This window comes from Gorilla gorilla, chromosome 14 (genome assembly GCF_029281585.2).
Source record: "Gorilla gorilla gorilla isolate KB3781 chromosome 14, NHGRI_mGorGor1-v2.1_pri, whole genome shotgun sequence".
NCBI lineage: Eukaryota > Metazoa > Chordata > Mammalia > Primates > Hominidae > Gorilla > Gorilla gorilla.
The window spans coordinates 57832832-57849514 of NC_073238.2; the positions used below are offsets into that span (position 1 = coordinate 57832832).

The 16683-nt window shown below is 38.1% G+C and overlaps 1 protein-coding gene and 1 long non-coding RNA gene across 3 annotated transcripts in view; both read right to left on the reverse strand.

Moving 5' to 3' along the window:
* Window positions 1–16683, reverse strand: part of ENOX1 (ecto-NOX disulfide-thiol exchanger 1) — a 573843-nt gene that overhangs the window by 342165 nt on the left and 214995 nt on the right. The gene's annotated exons all lie outside the window — the stretch shown is intronic.
* The window catches only part of LOC134756982 (uncharacterized), a 176428-nt gene that overhangs the window by 72779 nt on the left and 86966 nt on the right, over window positions 1–16683 (reverse strand). The gene's annotated exons all lie outside the window — the stretch shown is intronic.

The following is a 16683-nucleotide window of genomic DNA, read 5'->3' on the forward strand; positions in this document are numbered from 1 at the left end:
TGATTAATTATTTCTTTCATTCCACAATCATCTATTAGACACTTGAGTATCATGCTTGGGCTTGATGATAATTATATCAAAGAAAGTTCCCAGAAGGTTCTATTCTCAAAAAAAAAAAAAAAAAAAAGTCTGACCATCTAAGTGGGTACATAAGTCACCCAATACTTAAAATGTTAGCTAACATTAGAAGATGTAAATTATATAAAAGTTGATTGTCACAAGTGCCATATATGGTTATGTGCCAAAGAAGGGCTACGGTAAACTTTTATAAAGAAACCTCTATTGGCAGGGATTACCAGGGAAGGGACTAGGGGAGAGGGTAAAAGACCTGAGCTATACAGAATTTGAATAAGTGAAAAAGAAAAGGACACATACTTCAATCAGTAGAAAAAGCCTGGGCAAGCCAGTGCAGGCACACAGTGCAGTGTGAAGCAGGAGAGAGTTCACAGTGCAGATCAGTGGTAGGTCAGGACATTAGAGTCCCACCCCAACACGCAGGAAAGACAGTGGCTGGACTGCATATCTTAAGGTAGGAAAGTTTTTACTTCAGATGGGAGAAAAATAGAGAGTCAGGAGAATTCTGATACCATGTCCAAGTCCAAGACCATTTGGGGAGTCAAAATTGTATAGAAAGAAATATCTTCTCTAGAAGCAGCAGATTTCACGTATGGCCAGAAGGTGGTAGGGGTTTCCATAAAGCGGTCTGAGGCTATCAGGAAGCCTGTTTCTTATAGAAAAGGGGTTTCAGAAGACCCAGGGACAAGACACAATTTCAGGAAAGGGGCACTGGGAGGATGGTTCTTTTAGCAGAAACTTCCTCACAGGAACAGGGATGAGTGCCTAAGGGAGGAGCTCCTGCCTGGGAGAGGCAAGAAAGGCAGAAATGAGAAGCAGGGTGGCTCTGACTTATCTTCCTGTTCTAAATGGAACCTAGTGTCTTGCTGGTTCAGGCGCCTCATTCTGGGCTAGAAATAGCAACCCACTTCCACCTCACCAGCCAGGTTCCAACCGTACAAGTAGCTGAGCTGAAAACAGGAGATTCATTTTGTGTGGTGCATACCCATAGTTCCAGCTACTCAGGAGGCTGAGGCAGGAGGATCATTTGAGCCCAGGCATTCGAGGTTGCAGTGAGCTATGATCATGCCACTGCCCTTCAGACTGGGTGACACAGTGAGATCTTGTCTCTAACAGAAGTTTTAAATTTTTAAAAAATTCATTTTGTGGTTGTAAGTACAAAAAAACCTCAATAATGATGAGAAAAAAGTTATACGAAGATTTGTTGCTTAGGAGATCATAGCTGATAGGGTGTGTACTACTTACTACAACTGCTATTCTCCCACACTCACACTATCTCCCGTCTTAAGAAGTTTAAGCAAATCTAGGCCCAGTGTCCCACTGAGGGAAATCACAAGAAGACTTAGAGGGGTCCCGTCCATGAGAGCTGCACCATGAGTACATGCTACTTGGAAGGCTGCTTCTGTGGTCATTCTGAGAGCTGGGAAACCAACCTGGTGCTGAGCTGTCCAGAAGGCAGCATCTGCTGATTCTGGTACCACTGGGAAGAACAGGACACATCTTTACTAGGGAACCGACTGCTAGTCAACAGCTGCCCCTTCTGCTCCCCAATAAGCACCTTTCTGATTACTGTCAGTTTTTCAGCAGAAAGGCCATCAGCTGTTGTGTTAATGATAGGGCTTCACTGGTTGGAAGAATTTTGCAGTCTCCAGTCTGAACTATTCCTCTGGGTGTCCTTATTCAAGCAGCAGTTGATTTGAAAACAATTAGCTGGTTGTTCACTTCCTTAAGGCAAAGCAATACTGGATGGGCTATCAGGTTGGACTAAGATTCCAGCAGAACACTCTGAAGGAGCCAGGATATTTCTAGGATGGGTCTGCTTTGTGTTGGCTTCAGGAAAAGTCTAGCATTTCTAACCCTGATCATTGTGAATTAGTCACTATTTCCCTTAGTTGCTCTGGCAGGCTTTCATTTATTTTTGCCTGGGTGACAAGGAGACACTTCTACATTTCAGCATTAAACAGACTGGACGATTCATTTGTTTTCTTCTTTTTTTCACTCTTCCAGGTAAAGGGAAAATGGATCCTTATGGTGAATTACAGATGAGAAATCAATGAAAGATACAGAGACTAAAGAGAAGTAGAGTTTTATAAAAAGCAACTGGATTTGTTTTATAAAGTAGCAGATTTCCTTTTACAGGCTGGCCAACATAATCTTTGGGACTGAAATATCTGATAAGAGTATGTATTTTCTGTCACTGAATCCTCTACTTATAACCCCTGCCACACTTCATCCTGTTAATGAGGACAAAACAATATGAGGAAAGTTTTTCTGTTTTCCTCAGTCTCCCAATTCCTCACCTCTCTTCTCTGCAAACCACTCGGCTTCCATAACAAAAAGGATGACACAAACAGAGTAAAAATATGTTACCAGAGACTTTCTCAGTTCATGGCAATATTCAATCAGCTAAATCTGGCAAACTCATACACATCTGGCCTGCTGGCAAGTCTGACTAGAATTCAGCTGTGCCTGTACAAGGAAGCAGGGGAACAGCATTTAGAGTTAGACAGCCATACTATGGCCTGCTGAATCCTCAAATATGCAAGGGGCTTATTCACAAAATGCTGCACAAAAAATGGCTCCTCCAAACACATGCATACTTATTTGATGTTTTTATACTTTTTTTCTTTTCAGTGCTAAGCCATCTTCTTTAGTTAGAACTATTTTTATCCTTTGTCACTTTATAAACTGCAATGGAATTCAGTATTCCATGTACAACCTTACTTTTCTGTATGACATGGAAAACAATACGGGAATCAGAGGGACTTAAAACTAAGTCTATGGAGCCCAATTCCCAAATTGCAGATTTAGGCCTTACTGTCTCTCAGGCAGATTAGATGACTTCTGAAAAGAAATACTTATTTAAATATGCTTATTTTATTGTTATTGAGGTATGCATAAATTATCCCAAGTTATAGCTATCCAAAACTGTGAACAACAGAACAAGACCCAAAACTGCAGAGAATATATCAACTCAGTTGCAAAAGATAAGACAGTAGGAAAGGTGCCATACAGAACAATATTGGGAGTTAGCATCATGAAGAAGGTTAGCAAGATGTGTTTATAATACAACTTTCATTCCAACAGAAATTATAACATGCTAAGAGCATGGACCTCGAGGAAAAAATATCTATTTTGGGGGGCTAAGTAACTTTTGGAAAAGACTAAAACACAAACTCCTTTAGTAAAATGCTTTAATATACTCTAGGCCTTTTCTTTAAAAGTAAGGTATGATTAAATTAAAACTCTCAAGTAGTTCAACGAACTAAGCAAGAACTGTTGGCTTCCCTCCAACCATAGTCCCACTTGCTAGAGATAATAACCATAAAAGTTTCATGTGCAGCCCACACATATACAAGTATATATAGCTGCATATTTACACATGTGTGTATTTGCTGGTACAGGCCTAAAATATGGAAACATTTGCTATTTTATTAAAAAGTGCTCATACCATATATAATATTCATGCAACATTGTTCTGTATCATTGACATATATGGGTTTGTTCTTTTTAATGGCTATTTTATGTACTATTGAACAGGTATGCTATAATACCTATATTCCTATTGGTATGCTTTTAGGTTACTTCTGAGTTTTAACAATTAAAAAATATGCAATATGTCTTCTTACAATTATAACTTTCTAACCTGTATAGATAGAACTAAAACTTCTCCAAAAATTATTATTCCAAGCTACACTCCTTCCAACAGAGTAACAATTTCTCACCACCACTAGATAGCATCAACTGTTTAAATTGTGTCCAATGGACAATTGAAAAATACTCTCTTATTTTAATTTTTGCCATCATTAATGAGGCCATCTTTGTTTGGCTGTTATATTTTTCTTTGAATAGCCCATTCATATTCTCTATTTGTTTTCTTCTACTGAGTTGTTACTTTTTACTAATTGAGTCCCTTGTTTCACAGAGAAATTAGCCCATCATCTGTCGTATGTACTGCAAATACAATTCCTAATTTTTCATTTGTCTATTGGCTTTGGTTTTGTTTTGGAATGAGGAGACAGTCTTCTAGAAAATAAGACATATTAAATAATATATCAGTAATTGTAAAGCACAGATTGTATGGCGCCAGCCATCATGTGCTTTGTTCAGGTGTTATGCTTATCTTAGGTAACAAGGTCACAGGGATTAATTAGTGAAAATCCTGCTGAGTTTCAGATCATCTCAGTGGCCCTCTATAAAGTGTTCTCACTCACCTGGCAGCCTCCTTTCTTAATCTCAGTTGGAATCTCAACCACAAAGTGGTTGCTCCTTGTATCTAGAAGTCATTTAAAAGACAGTCAAATTTCTGTTCTCTTTTATTTGTTCCTCTGCTTCCCTATCAATAATTCTGGGAGGAGTGGGAGAGAGAACAGTGCGTAATCAAAAGGCAGACCTAGCAAATTATTATTTTATTCATAAAATAATTCAGCAAATTCTCAATATTCCTGCTTCACAGTGATTACCCCAGATTTTATATTTTAGGGTTTTGCACCTACCTCTTATCATCACCACTAACTAGAGTGTAGTCTGTGTAGGGCACCGATTAGACTCACCCCTGGTTTGGCAGGCAAAGAATGCCAAGGCAAAAGCACAGCCGACAAAGCTCCCTGTACTTGTGCAGATAGAGAGGCAGAGTATACCCCGGAGCTGAGCTGCAAGGTACAAATCCTGACCCTCCTACTTGGTAACTGTATTACTCAGAGTCAGTTAACCTCTCAGAGCCGCAGATTCCTAATACATATGATGCATATAGGAACAGTGCCATCAGAATAAGAAGAGCAGCTACATCACAGGACTGCTATAGGGCGAATGGAGTTATGATGTAAAGTAGTGCCTGGGATACACAGCACATTTTAAGTAAATGTGGCATGTCAATATAGTAATTACATATAGCACAATAGAAAAGTTAGAGTGTGATGAAATCCAATAGGCTTTACAAAAATCAAGTAAGTATTAGTACTATGTAACCACAGAAAAGGGAGGCCCAAAGGAACAGTCAAGAAATGCAGCAAGGGCCAGGCACAGTGGCTCATGCCTGTAATTCCAACACTTTGAGAGGCCGAGGCGTGTGAGCCCAGGAGTTCAAGACCAGCTTGGGCTACATGGTGAAATCCCATCTCTACAAAAACACAAAAATTAGCCAGGCGTGATGGTGTGCGTCTATAGTACCAGGTACTTGGGACACTGAGGTGAAAGGATCACTGGCTGAGGCTGCAGTAAGCCATAATAACACTGCTGCACTCCATCCTGGACAACAGAATGAGACCCTGTCAAAAAAAAAAGGAAGGAAGGAAGGAAGAGAGAGAGGGAGGGAGGGAGGAGGGAGGGAAGGATGGAGAGCGGGAAATGCAGCAAGGAGAAGAGATGGGGAGCAACATGGCCAAATAGAAGCCTCCACCACTCATCTTCATCATAGGAACACCATATCTTGAGTAGAAAGATGAAAAAATGAACCAATGCAAAATAATAGCTATAACAACTTTTCAAGATATAGACAGTACAATAACATATAAATAGAAACAATAAAAAGTTAAAAAGTTGGGGAATGAAGTTTAGAGTTTTTTAATACTCTTCTCTTTATTAGTTTGTTTATGCAATTAGTGTAAGTTGTCATCAATTTAAAATAATGGGTTATAAGATATTTGCAAGCCACATGGTAACCTCAAATAAAAAAAATACAATAGATACATAAAAATTAAAAAGCAAGAAATCAAAATATACCACCAGAAAAAAATCTCCTTCATTAAAAGGAAGACAGGAAAGAAGGAAGAGAGGACCACAGAACAACCAGAAAACAAATAACAAAATGGCAGCAGTAAGTCCTTACTTACCAATAATAACACTGAATGTAAATGAACTAACCTCTACAACCAAAAGGCACAGAGTGGCTGAACAGATAAAACAAAACAAAACTAAACTAAACAAAAAACAAGCCCCAATGATCCACTGCCTGCAAGAAACATGCTCCACCTATAAAGACACACATAGATTGAAAATAAAGAACTGGAAAACATACTCCATGCCCATGGAATCCAAAAAAAGAACAGGAGTGGCTATGCTGGTACCAGACAAAACAGATTTCAAGACAAAACCTATAAATGGAGACAACTTCATTATATAATAATCTATGGGTCAATTCAGCAAGAGGATATAACAATTTTAAATATAACAGTGGAGCACCCAAATATAGAAAGCAAATGTTACTAGAGCTAAAGAGAGAGACAGACCACAATACAATAATCACTGGAGACTTCAACACCCCACTTTCAGCATTACACAGATCATCAAGACAGAAAATCACAAAGAAACATCAGATTTAATCTGCACTATAGACTAAATGGACCTCACAGATAATTCCAGAACGTTTTGTCCAATGGCCGCAAAATATACACTCTTCTCCTCAGCACATGGATCATTCTCAAAGACAGACCATATGGTAAGCCACAAAACAAGTCTGGAAATTTTTTTTAAAAAATAAAATCACATCAAGTATCTTATCTGACCACAATGGAACAAAACTAGAAACCAACAACAAGAGGAATTTTGGAAAGTATACAAACACATGGAAATTAAATTATATGCTTCTGAATAACTAGTCGGTCAATGAAAAGACTAAGAAGGAAATTGAAAAATTTCTTGAAACAAATGATAATAGAAACACAACATTCCAAAACCTATGGGTTACAGAGAAAGCAGTTAGAAAAGGGAAGTTTATAGCTACATTATAAAAGAAGAAAAACTTCAAAGAAACAACCTAGCAATGCATCTTAGTTAACTAGAAAAGGAAGAGCAAACCTAACACAAAATTAGTAGAAGAGAATAAATAATAGAGACCAGAGCAGAAGTAAACGAAATTAAAATGAAGACAATACAAATGACTGATGAAATGAAAAGTTGGTTTTTTGAAAAGTTAAACAAAATTGACAAACCTTTACCTAGATTAATTGAGAAAAACAGGGAAAGACCCAGATAAATAAAATCAGATGAAAAAGGAGGCAAAGGACTGTTAGAGGCTACTATGAGCCACTGTATGCCAATAAATTGGGAAACTTAAAAGAAATGGATAAAGACACACACAGTCTACCAATATTGAACCATGAAGAAATCCAAAACCTCAAAAGACAATCAACAAGTAATGAGATTGGAGCCATAATAAAAGGTCTCACAGTAAAGAAAAGCCCAGGACCTGAGGGCTTCACTGCTGAATTCTCCCAAACATTTAAAGAAGAATACCACTTCTATTTAAATTATTCTGGAAAAAAAAAGGAGGAAGGAATACTTCCAAACCGAGGAAGGAATACTTCCAAACTCATTCTACAATGCCAGCATTACCCTGATACCAAAACCAGACAAAGACTCATTAAAAAATAAAATAAAAAACTACAGACCAATATCCCTGATGAATATTCATGCAAAAACCCTTAACAAAATGCCAGCAAAATGAATTCAGAAGTGAAAGATCTCTACAATGAAAACTATAAATCATTAATGAAATTGAAGAGGTCTCAAAAAACGAAAAGATATTCCATGTTCATGGATTAGAAGAATTAATACTGTTAAAATATCCATACTACGCAAAGCATTCTACAGAGTCAGTACAATCCCTTTCAAAATGCCAATTACATTCTTCACAGAAATAGAAAAAAAATCCTAAAATTTATATGTATCAAAATATCTCATGTACCCCATAAATATATACACTATGTACATACAAAAATTCAAAATAAAAAATTATAATAAACAGAAAAGAAAAAAGAAATGCAATGAGGAATAGACGGAATTCGAGGAGGAGGCCTAAAATAAACAAAATCAAGTATTGTGTGTATTCTAAAAGAGGAGAAGAGCCTTACAAAAACACTGTTACCTCAGGGACAATGAATAAACTAGTGGGAGTGCAGTGAAAGGCTGTGACTGGATAGTAGGAGAGGATTACTTTAAAAATGCAGATTGCCAACATCTCAAACTCTGTTTATTTAAATGAATATGTTTACTTATTCTTTGCTCTCAATTAATAAACTGAATCAGCTATTATCAGAGTAGTATTTCAAATGTGAATCTTTAGAGCAAATAATTTTAAAAAAGAAACACCTTTCCCACAGAAATACTGATGTCCAGGATGGAGGACTTTCCAGGCTGGTCCCTGCAGCCCCTGACTACAAATGGGAAGGCAGAGTAATGATATTGTACTATCATCAGTGCCATTCATTCCTTCACTCAATAAGCATCTGCTGAATGCCTACCACCAGTCCATCACTCTCTTAAAAAAGAAGTGGTAGTGGTGAACAAAGAGAAACAAGGTCTCTACTCTCGTGAGGCTTCTACTTTAGGGTGGGGAAGGGGAGAAGCAATGGATACAGAGCATAAAAATAAACAGATGAGTAAGATTAAGATTACTTGAGACAGTGGAAAGAGCAATAAAGCAAATCAAAGCAGGTGCTGTCATGGGGTGGAAGGCCCCTCTGAGGAAGTGATATCTGAGTTGACAGCTGAATGATGAAGCAGAAGATAAGTGCCAGGAAGTCCCCGGCAGAGGGAACAGCAAGAACAAAGACATTATGGTTGGAAAGAGCTTGATGTGTTCACAGAACAAAAGAAAGGGCAGTGAGGCTGGAGTCAAGTGCCAGAGTCCTAAGCAAAAAGTAATTGTGAATTCCAACTTTGAACGTCAAGCACACATTTCTCCCTTCGTTCTGTTGACTGCCAGAGCTTTAGCAGCTCCTCAGCTCTGGACACAAAATGCATGGTGTTGAGCTCCTCAGAAGCTCCAGTGGCCTGGGGTTCTCTCTCATGGATCCAGGAGGAAGCCTTGGGATCAAGAGCCTGATGTGAGGAAAGGGAAAGGACTAGGGGAGGGAAGGATAACCAGGGTGGTCACAGCTCCAGTACCCACAAAGACGCTCTTTAGAAAGTAGGGGATTTCAATCCATTTGGGAGAATTTCAGTTAAGTTTAGTTAATTTTTTAGATAAGGAAAGATTCTTGCCTTTTGTTTCCTTAGTTTGTCTGTGAGCTTCCAAATTAGCAGTTTGGACAAAATCAGGAACAGCAGGAAATCCAAGGGTGAGCTATGTATAAATCAAGACCAGGAGAACTAGGACAGTTGCTGGTGCATCACTAACCTTTTAAGATTTATATTAAAAAAACAAGCAAGCAAAAACCCCACCATGCCATCCTAGTAAACATCCCTTAGGATCATTCTGAAAAACAAAACAGATCCACTGATGGATAGAAAATGAATCTCACTGATTATGGCAGTTTTTAACAAGATTTTTCTATTTGTTTGGCCTAATTTTTAAATTCTTGATCCTCGTAATCACCATGTGGGTTGCAGTAGCAAAATAACTTGTGACTGATGATAATTAAGAAAAGGAAATTTAAGAAATGCATGTTTTCCTGAGCCAAGTTTCAACTAAATGTTTTTGCTACTAAAATTATGCTTTCTTATACAAATGTTGAATATAAGTAAGTTGCTCTGGGGATGTTAGTGTTTACATTTTTTCCCATTTGTTATTTATTAGCATGAATTAATATGCCAGTTTGTATTTGACACAAGATTTTTTTTAATTCTTGCAATAATAAGACTACATTTCTCTATGCGGTCATATTGCTTTCTTGAAAAGGATGATTATCTCACAGTCAATGAACTTGGTGACAAATTATAGGTATTTTGATATTGCAGGTATAGTAATTTTAATGCAACCCATCAATGCATAGATCAATGAATTTTATATTTATTATATGATATATATTCTACTGTACTAGTATTTCTAAGGAAGATGAACACCCAGGGCAAATAAATATATTTTATTTCTGAGTTTGGAATATACAAATTATTATTTTCAGTGGCAATAGCATGTCTATCTTCTGTTGGAATGTTATTTTAAAAAATACTTCTATCTGCAGCAATACAGAAGGAACACTGGTTATTTGGGAGATAATTATTTCTGAAAAAAATAGAGCAAAGACTAAAAGCTAAGAACTTTGAGTTATTTGTACTAAATGTTATCTAGTATCATTTGAGAGATGAATAATTGTAAGATATTGCCTCCACTCTCAGAAGAGAAGGTATAGATCTTCAAAAAATTTAATAATTTACTGAATTATATTCTAAATAAGTTTAAATGTTCACACATGTGAAAATGCTTTGTGAATTAAAAGCTACCACAAAATTTAAGGGCATGCCATTATTATTTTTGGAGTTAGTTTATCATGGCAATTCTTATAGCTAAAGCCCCATCAATTCTTCTTTTTTCAGTGACCAGGTCCAGATCATCAAAATAAGAATGAGCAGAACAATGAGCCCTCCCAGAGGAAGAGACAGCCAACAGAAAATGTTATTCCATCCAAGAAATCAATTTGTTTATTCATAATTTGAACAAAGTATCTCCATGCCAATTCCTGATTGGTCTCTCCAAGGTCTTTTTGTTTTTTAACTGACCATAACAGATGGAGGAAAATATATATACAACTAAAACCTGATAGCATAATTAGTGGACTGGAAGTTGGGGTAAAAACCACATAACCAAATCCTTAACAGGAAGGTCAACATCAAGACATATTCATTATACTTTGAATGGTTATCAAAATACATGTGTTAGTGCAAATCAGTACCATGTGCTTTTTCCCTGTCAGTATTTGTTTTTTATCTAATTTACCTATATTATTATTTTTAAAATGTGATCTTCAGCCCAGTGAGTTCTATCACTTTCCTCTTTATCTAGTCCTCTTATAATAATTTTCAGTGTTTAATAATGCTTTAAAATGGGACAAATCATATCCAGGAAATAAACTGCTTACCAAGAGGCACTTTGTTAAAAAAAGATTAACTGCCTGAAATGATTAACTGTAAAAGTTCATTTCATCCCTGTCTACATGTGGCTTGATAATTAATTAATCTTATATTTATGAAAAATAGGGGAAAGAGAATCATAAATGTTCATAATTTACAGGAAAGGAACCGAGACACAGAGAGGTGAGTACCTTGCAGATGAGGGATCAGTGCTTAATCTACATGTCTACTCTGTTCCCACAGTCTGCAAGGAAGAGAAACAGAATTTATAAAGTAGATTTGTAAATCCTGATAACATGAGTCAGGATATGATTATGTAACTTCAAATATCTTTGCATTTAACGAGCTAGAAACCCAGAGCTTGATATTTGTTGAATTGCATACATGCCTTTTCCTGGTTTCTTGTTTACAATAAATTTTGTGGCAGGATATTTAGATTTGTGAATTCTAGCCAGACTGCTCTCTAATGAGACTACAGCTTGTTTGGGTTTTAAAGCTTTATGACATTTATAGATGTTTACTTTGCATCTCTAAAAAACACAGAAATGCTCCCACACTATAAAAATACTGATCTCTAAACTTTCAAAGCATAATGCAAAAAATCCCTAGGTGACAAATCTTTCTTTGTGACAGAGTAATACTTTTTTCAATTCTTTGACAAGTGGCATTATTATTTATAAACTTGAGTTACACAGGATAGTATATAACTACAGCAACAATATTTTGATAAAAGGTGTCAGATAAATGCTTTGCCTGAAAAGGCTAATCCAGAAAACTTTTTTCCCCTTCCTCTTGCATGAAACCTCTTAAGCAGTCAACAGGCACGAGACACATTGCCCACAGAGAGTGGCACACGCTGAGAACACACAGTATCTGACTTAAAATTCCAGCTTTTGCCAAAGAAGAGTTGTCTTCAGCAGCCATGTCAGGGTGCCCTGGGAAAAAAGACAGAGACTCCTTTGGTCTTTTCTGTCATTAAGTGTGAGAAAATAATACTTTAACCAACTAGTGTGGAGGTGATTACCTCCTCCAAGAAACATTTTGATAAACTGGCCCACTCCACTTGAGCTGCTAGGGGTTAAGCCAGATCACAAGCTGAGAGGAGGGAGAGCAATGCAAATAAGAAATAACCCAAAATGCGGCATCCCTAGCACAGTTACCAATTCCAGCTTCAGCCTTTCTTTTATCTAGAGCGGGTCCTACAACTCCAGAGTTTTTTTTTTTTTCTGGGTCTGCCAAAATTCAAGTTCCTACACTAATTTGTTGATTTGGGTCTATTAGTATAATTATTATTTTCATCCCCACATTTGAAACTCATTCTATGAGACTAAACAGAAGAAGGCAAATGGATTTCATTTCAAAAGCCAATTTTTATCTATTACTAGTGGCTGTCTTAGGGGTCTGATTTGAGCAGAATTCTGAGGCTGAGCATGGTGAGAAAGTACAACCTAATGATTTCATGATGTCTGCTAGCTACGGGGATAGGGTCAGATCCCCAGGGCTTGCAGCATGTGTAGGTAATCAAAAAAATGTTTGTTGAAACTTTGGTTTTATGCAAAATGGCTGAGGTCTCTTTGGAAAAGAAGCTTTAAAAACAAAGGTAATAGACAATCAATGGCTGTATACCCTTAGATAGAAATGCAGCCATCCACTCACTTACCTTTTATCTGAAATACTTCAATAGCCCTTCCTCACCTCTTTCCAAGCTATACTGATATAAAAAAGACCTTTCTAAATTGGATCATGGTTGCTTTTTCCATCCCTGGTTCCTTATTCTCATAAGGCTCTCTTAGGAAGCATATCACTCAAGCATGTAAAGATCACCTAGGGCAGACAGACAGATAGATAAATTAGACAGAGAGGTGAATGGATGGTAGGTAGGTAGGTAAGCAGAGATAGATAGATAGAACTAGCGCACTTTCATTAATCAATTTGCTGGTTATTCTCTGCATTCTGTTCCCTTGCATCAATATCTCAGACTCTTTGCTATGGCTCAGAGACCTGTGTTCTCTTCTTGAAACCTTTGACTTCATTGTAGCTCACAGATTAAGATAAAAGAGACTCCCAGTGACACTCTCAGAAGAGGAAGGGTCCCCTGGCATTACTGCATGAAGAGGCAGACTGAGACAACAACTCATCCTTTATTAGAATCTTTTCCTTAGAATATAACGGGCAAGCTCCTTAGTGGTTTAAAAAAAAAACTTTCTCCATCTGGTCCCTGCTGTTTTGCTCAGCTTCATACAACCAATCATCATTCTCCAACAATGAGCCTTTTAAAGCTCCTTAACTACACCACGATGTTTCTAAAGTTCTCCTTCTCTTCACTGGTGTTTTTGCTTTTTTGTCTGCTTGACAAACTCTGACTTGGTTTTGAAAACCCAGTTCATAATCATCCCACACCACAACCTGGAAAAAGTTAATCATTCCCTTCTCTGGGTTAGCTCTGCACTGTTCCCATAAATATTTCTATAGTTGCACGAATCAGGTGCTTTGTTAGTTTAAATTAATATCTGTGAACTGGTTGAGAGCAGAAACTTTGTCTTAATTTTCTGTTTTCTTAGCACCCAGCACAGTTTAGGACACATTCAATATAACTGAGGATACCTTTAAGATTTTCCATTAGGGAGAAAAAGGGAATAGTGATAATATTATCCAAGAAAGGAAAATGAAAAACAGGAGCAGATTGCATTGTGAGATGCCATTTGTTTCATTTGGAGATAGTCACATTTCAAAGTCCCAGTTAGATGTACCACAGAAGAAATTAGAGGGTTTGGGAAATCTGGGCTTAGAGTTGGGAAAGGGGGTTGGAGCTGAAGATGGTCATCTGAGAGTCAGCAACACATAGGCAGTAGCGGAAGCCATAGATGCATATAGAAATGAAAAACTAGAAAAAGTGGCAAGAACCCTGTAGTTCACTAAAAATTTGGCCCCAAATTTAGGAGCCAATGAAGAACATGTGGATAGATGAAGACTGGGAAGAATGATAAGGAAGAACCTGGAGGACCTCAGAGGCCAAGGACATTAAAATTTCAAATAAGAAGGGGTATCGATCATGTTAACATCTCATAATGGTTAAGTGGGATGAAAGCTAAACAGATGAGATGAATTTTCTAATATGAAGAAAGGGGTGTTCAGGGCAAAGCACGACATCGAGAGCAATTTCAGTGCAGGCAAAAGCCTGGGATAGAACAAACCGCAGTCAGTCAGAGTGAATGAGTGCCTTTCATCCAGACTCATTACAGAAACTATGGCTTAAGCAAGAAGCCCTCAGTGGCCATCTGGGTGGGAAGTGGAGGGGAAGAGGGATGGAAAGGTGTGGTGAGAAGGAATTAGCTAATGGGCAAAGCAGGAAGGATTCTACTGTTTGCACGACAACATTTTACATATTGTATATTTTAGGCAAGATGTCCCTAGGCAAATGGTTCCATAATCCCTTTTGTTGATAAATGCCTATTCCCTCATTTCTCATGTTTCTATAAAGGGGAAAGAACATCAACTCCACCAGAAGATAGTCTCTGGCTTCTCATTCACTTCTTCTTGGGAAGGAATAATTTATCTGATTTTTGAGTTTGGGAGAAGAAACTGAACATGTCTAGCTCATTATCTTCCTCCCTTAAATTCATAAGAGGCACAGACTCTCCTATTCTGTTATGCTTTAAGCAGCCTGCCACAGCAGAGGAGGATGACGGCTGTCTACCAATGCCTGTAACTGGGGGCTCAGTTTACATAGAAGTATTAAGTCCAAGTGGGCACAGATGTAAGTCACATTCTCCAATTCGGTCATGCTGGTAATAAAGCTTATGGTATACATTCCATCTGTCTCACTCTCATGTTTGCTTCTCAACTAGATGTGAACTCAAGGTGGGAATCGGGTGCTTAATTATTATTGCCTTAAAACCTTAAAAGTAGGCCGGGCGCGGTGGCTTACGTCTGTAATCCCAGCACTTTGGGAGGCCGAGGTGGGTGGATCACCTGAGGTCGGGAGTTCAAGACCAGCCTGCCAACATGGAGAAACCCCACCTCTACTAAAAAAGAAAAAAAAAAATACAAAATTAGCCGGGCGTGGTAGTGCATGCCTGTAATCCCAGCTACTCGGGAGGCTGAGGCAGGAGAATCGCTTGAACCCTGGAGGCAGAGGTTGAAGTGAGCTGAGATTGTGCCAGTGCACTCCAGCCTGGGCAACAAGAATGAAACTCTGTCTCAAAAAACAAACAAACAAACAAACAAAATTCAAACCTTAAAATTACACTTCAAGGAGGTTGTTTACAAATAGAGAAATATAAGACCTCCAATTCCTCTCATCTGTGAGGTGAAGGGGCTGAAGTGGATAATCTTTAAGTCCCTCCCAGCAATCTCTACACGTTTGCTATTGTGTGTGTGTATATATCAGACAAGCGGGGGGGCGGGGGGGTGGTGCGTGCGCAAGGAGTCAGACAATCTTAGGTAAAAGGAAGGGAGGATTCAAAGCAGGAGCAGGCAGTCACCGGGGTAGTGAGCAGAAAGGTCTCCTAGGCTGAAGAAAAATTAAGAGATTAGAGGGCAACTTACTTATCAAGAGCATTTTCTGAGACAAAAATGAAGGTTGCTATATATAAACAAAAATATATACATACACATACATATACATTATAATACATAGAGATAAACAAAAAGCAAAACACTGAATCAGGCTGGAAAAAAATTCTCCCCAATTCACCAGCCCTTCCGTGCTCACATAAACCCCTTCCCTGCTCACATAAACCCCTTCCCTCATTAGATTATAAGATTTTGTACCTTTGCACCTAAATTTTCCAAGAGAAAAAATGAGTAGGCCACAAAATGCCTAAAAGCAAATGCTAGGAATTGTTTGGCTCAAATAACAAAACAGAGACCCTTAACTAAGCTGAGGACAGTGGAATATTATTTTGCCTTCTTGCCTGTTGGAAGCACTAAGAAGACATTTCCAATTCCAACGTTCCATAGACCAAAAGGCTTAGGTGAAGAGGGTTTCCAGGCTCACAGCTCAATGAAAACAATGATGATCCAGGGGAGTCATGGCACTCACGTCTTCAACACTAATGGATTTCAGCTGATTCATCAGTGAACATTTCTCAGACCAAAGTGGAGAAAGCAATTTTTGTCTTCTGTTAAACAGAAATCTCAGTCAGTCTTGCACTGAATTCTTTCACAGAATATCTCTGCTCTTCTGCCTTTTCAGACACACAAGGTCTCCAGCGGGTGCTCTCCAGAGATGGAAGGAAGGTGTGTTCTGTGCAGTGCATCAGTTGCTATGTGTTCCATTGTGGCAACTGTGATTCACAAGGGCATAGCTGAGCCACCACAGCTTTCAGCTGTAGTCCTCCTGGAATCTATCCCTGCTGTTAGAGGGATAATTATCTGGTTATCCCTGAGGCCAGTTCTTGCCATTTTCACATAAAAATCACCTCTTGCATAAGACATGGAATTTAAAATCATCTCCTCATACATATCATTGAGTCACTTCATTACCTCTGGGACACATATAAATTATGCATTCTTTGATTCTCTTTAAATTTTTAGAGGCTCATAGGGACAGTGAAGGATCTCATTGGTACTAAAAATATAAGGCATTCCAGAAAGAAACAATAACTTGTGTGATATTAACTGCTACTAGTGTTCCAAAGGCTCCCTGCTTAGTCAAGGAAATCACATAAAGCATGGAGAACTAATAGCAGGCTTGCATGCTAATGACTGCCAGTCTGCTAGTGACTGAATGTCACTGCCTCACATCCTCATGCTATTCATTTTTCTTATCTCAGTGACTTCTCCTTTCACAGGACTGATTTACTTCTCTAAATTGGC